We start from the raw sequence: 4,691 nt of genomic DNA, 5'->3' as shown, positions 1-4,691 counted from the left end.
AAAAGAGAGAAAAAAAGGAAAAAACATTTTTCTTAGCAGCAGCTAAATTTTTTTTTTCATACTTTGTTGTTTTTGTTTCAGATTTTTAGTTGTCCGATCAATTTTATTCTTTTTCATTTTGTTCGCAATGTATCTACCATACTCTTTATACGTGTCGTTGCTTCTCGTTTCGGGAGCGCAAATATTTTTTATACTCTTGCCTAGCAAGAGAATTAGATTTTGTAAACTGGAAGTGTGGCCTGGCCAAGATGATTTAGCATTACAATGTGGTTTTTTTTTTGTGAAACGGTAAAATGAGAAAGTGAACGCATTTAGATTTTAAGTGTGATAGTCTGTTGGTAGTCAAGTGCATTTACTTTCATCTGGGGGTTTTTCATTTTATTAATTTGTAAAGAAAAAAAACGGTTGTCCATTTTTAAAATGCTTGCAGGGATGCTAAGTATTTTGTTGTAGTCATTTCTCGATGAGATATGAAATCATGCATATTATACGTGCTGGCCATATTATTTGAGAGAAGAAATCATCTGTAACTGAAAGAAAAAGAAAATAATGATAGCAATAGAATCTGAATAATTGTGCATATTTGGTTCGAAAGAAAGGTGTTACGCTGAGAAAAGAAAAGGGCTCTCATTTTCATGAAAAAATTACTGAACCTCTGACACCTATTGGTCTCAAGGATGGTAAATTTTTTCATGTTGAATTTTACCTCACATGCTTTTACTTTTGTTTTCTTGCTGTGTATTGCATTTTTGAAAAAAACAAATTCAAAACCAAAGTTAGCGATGAAATGATTTGACTCCATTTTCACCCCTCCTCATCAAAATAAAGAACGCCGGTTATGTTTCGATGTCAGTGGCAATTTTAGTACAAAATATATGCACAATTTTATTATTTTTTTTTCATTGCAACAAATTCAACTCAGGTTTAATCAGTTGTTAAATATTATATTTTATTTATGTATGTTTTTTTTCCGTAGTTCACAGGCTTTACTCTGTGAAGGAAAAAAAACAGGTTCATATTACATACCTCATTTGTCTCCTCTAATATAGCAGAGTTTTCTTCTTTTTTTTTCCCTTTGTTCATTATGTATAAAAAAAAGCCATTTATAGTATATATATTACGTGTAACATGTTTTTTTTATTTTTTCATGTATGTGAGTAGTTATAGTTCAAATCAAAGTCATTTGAGCCAATCTTATTATATTATTTTATGGATCTGTCGCAAAATCTTTTATTAGTGTCGTAATTTTCATACTTAAGATAGATTACACAAACATTTAAAAAAATTATTGATATAATTTGTCATTTTTGCAATGTTTTTTTTTCTTCGAATACATAGTGGATAAAATCTAACCCCGGGAACGAATCAAGGACTCTGACAACAGCTTTTATGAAGGTTATGTGGGGGATGTCTAAATTAAATGAAAGTCAAAATTAGGATGTTTATTGGATCAAAAAAAAGGCCACTGCAACCATCTTGGTTAGTCTTGTTGGTCTTTAAAGTTGTGAAGACAAAATCTATAAATATTAAAAGGCTATGAAGTCATTTCAGGAAAAAATTCGCAAAATAAAATAGGAACTGGAAAAAATGTTAGTGCATTATAAAGAAAATGGAATAGAGAATCTAAATGTGTCTTTTTACATTTTTGAGAAATGTCGGTTTTCTTTTTATTAAAAATTCTGGCTTAAATAAAGTTTCTAGATAAATAGGATGAAAGCAATATAGAATAAGTGGTAAAACAGTGGGTTAAATTAAGTATTCTCTCCTATTCCATCACAAGAGTGTTTCTTGGTCTTGTATATTGAAGAAATTCTTCTAGAGGATATGTGATAAGACCCCCAAAGATGGGCATAGCTGGAGTTTTCCAAAGCCTTGTAGAAATATTCCTGACCAATTAGTCAATAGTCTGATCAAATCCAAGTTGTCTGCATATATATCCTTATTTCTAACAAACCACAGAGATCTAGTGAAACTCCTGAGTGATAGGCTTTTGAGCATATATCTTGCAAATTTATAAGATGCCCAAAATGGGGGCTGCATAGGTCAGAATTGGGCGAATAATGGTTTTGTAGAGAAGTAATTTGTTTTTCATGGACAGTTTGGCAGAGAAAAAGGTAATTCTGCTCATTCATATAAGGACTCTCGTGTGCTTTCATTTTTGCTGAATCTGCATTTTTTCCCTCTGTTTCTAATCTATGTCTGGAGCAGGCTCTCCTTTTGCGGTCCACTGATTTTTCGGGCCACTTAGATCTTAGATAGAAGGCAGAAATTCCCTTAGCCTATGAGATGAAGCTATGGAACATAAGTAAAAAAAAATTTTAACAATGAATTTTTAAACTATATATAAGTATATATATATATATATAAGCTGGTTTCAACTCCATACCATTTTATCTGCGAATTGTTAGGACATGTATTTCAAAGGTTATTTCAAAAAAATCGTAAAACCTTTTCTTTTTCCTTTATTCGCTGAGAGTGGGGTTTCTTGAACCTCAGAACTTGTGTTTATTTGAAGCTACTACTTGAAGCTCTGTACATTAGAGAAATAATGAAAATTTAAATGTAGAAATGTCGTCTCCACTTGTTAAGACAAGATTCATCAAAAGACTGGTTATTTGTGGAGATGATGATTACAAGAAAGAAAATTTATCTCTGCCCCCATGGGGACTCCAACCCCGGTCTCTCGTTTGCCGGACAAGTGCTCTACCAACTAAGCTATGGAAACAGATAGAATATTTCAACCTTGGAGTGTATATATCTATATGTTGAAAGACTCTGTACATGGATGCGGCAGCAATCAACTAATAGCTCATGAAATAACTTCATAACCATAGAGGGTTTTGTGAAAACTTTTACGTTGGAAATTTCTGGACTAAACCATAACAGGTCTTTTTTCCCCTGCCCAATAAAAATATTTACAGTAACAAACTTATACAGCCCTATACTGGTACAAATATTCAATCATTACACTCTACTCATAATTCGAAAAATAGATGACAAGTAGCAGCACTATAACAAGCATTACACAGAAACAAACATCACGTTAGGTTCACAATACATACACGCACATTCCAACGTGTACCAATTCGTTAGAAGTCCCCCCAGAGGAATATGAACGAGGTGCATGTGTGGTTTAGTAGTAGTAACAAACTTACCGTTTACCAAATCTTTATTTTCTCTTCGGTTATAAAATTTTGATTTAATTTACCTTGCATTTTAAACAATTAGGCTGGTTGCCATCATTTACTGGAATATATTAGGATGTCTTTCTTTGGCGTGGAAATTACGGCACTTGGGAAAGAGAAAAGCCATGAAAATATATACTTTTTTTTTTCTGAGGCTCGTGGACTTTAAAATGCTTGTTTTACATTTTAGCTTTGTTTTGTTTGTTGTATTATTATCTTTTTGTTTTATTTTGTTAAAAAATTAATGTTTCATTTTATGAGTTGTTAAAAATGCTTTGTTTCTAGTTACTTAGTTCTTCCCCTCGCGTCTTTTTTTATTTTCCCCTCCCCAAATGTGCGAGTGAATAGCGCTGATATTATAAACTAGCATTTGTGCTTTAAGATTTATTTTACCCTTCAACCCCAAAATTCAACAGCTTTTTTTTGTTGTATTCGTTGTTATGTGAGATTATTATCTAGTCTTCCTGCATTTTTTTTTCTATGTTTAAAAAAAAAATTTGTTAATATTTCGATCGAAAATTTGAACAAGAATAAGAGAGAAAAGAAATGCTTAATTTTTTTGTTTTTCTTCTTTGTCATAATGATTGTTATTCGTTGTATTGTTTTTTTGTTTTTTTTTGTAATTTTGAATCAATCTGAGTACGGTGAAAACAAAATCTTTATTTCATTTATTGAATCATTGAAACTTTTTTTTCCCCATCACATTTCTGTGCATCTGGCTTTCTACGCCTGGAATGATCATGCGATTTATAGTTGTACGGGTATTTATTGATTTTTTTCCCTTTTGGTTTTGTGTATGTTCTTTTTTTTTAATATAAATTTCTCATCAATTTATGTTATAAAATTTTAATTGTTATAAACTTTTACCGAATAGTTTTCTTAAGCACTCATGCAGAGCCATTTTTGTACTAGATTCTCTAAGGTATATTTCGACTAGCACAATTCTTTGAAGATGTACACCTTAAAGTTCAAAGACTCTCATCTCGAGACAATCTGTTAATACTCATTGTCATCAATTCAAGCAATCAGTTGACGGTAGAATTACATCTAAGCGATTTTAAACAAAAAAAAAATGATGCCTAAATATGCCAAAACAAAGTACCTGGTCATGAAAGAAGCCTTATTTACTTTAGAGTACAAACTCTGCAGATTTTTTAGATACTTTTTATACATAACGCTGCAATATGTTTTTAGATAACGAAAATGTTTTTTTGTTTTTTTTTTCTATGTGTCGACACGCCACACACTAGATCATCATCTCTCATCATGTAATATTCGTGTTGTATGTATAATTACCTATTTACCTCTTTAAGACTTATCGGGGGAATAAAAAAAATTTTATGTTCATAAAACTATTCTGTCCCAACGGGGCCTAATAATGTTCTCGATAGTTGACAAATTTTCTCCACGATTGTTTTTAAACGTGTATGTGTGTGTGAGTGTATGTGTTCTCATTTTTATTCAAATGTGACTTGAACGACAAGCATAACGCTCAATTTCCTTATC

Source organism: Pholcus phalangioides, unplaced genomic scaffold (assembly GCF_987345545.1).
Source record: "Pholcus phalangioides strain wild (caught in Gottingen) unplaced genomic scaffold, Ppha-v1.0 ptg000002l_1, whole genome shotgun sequence".
Classification (NCBI taxonomy): domain Eukaryota; kingdom Metazoa; phylum Arthropoda; class Arachnida; order Araneae; family Pholcidae; genus Pholcus; species Pholcus phalangioides.
This window is presented reverse-complemented; position numbering follows the sequence as displayed.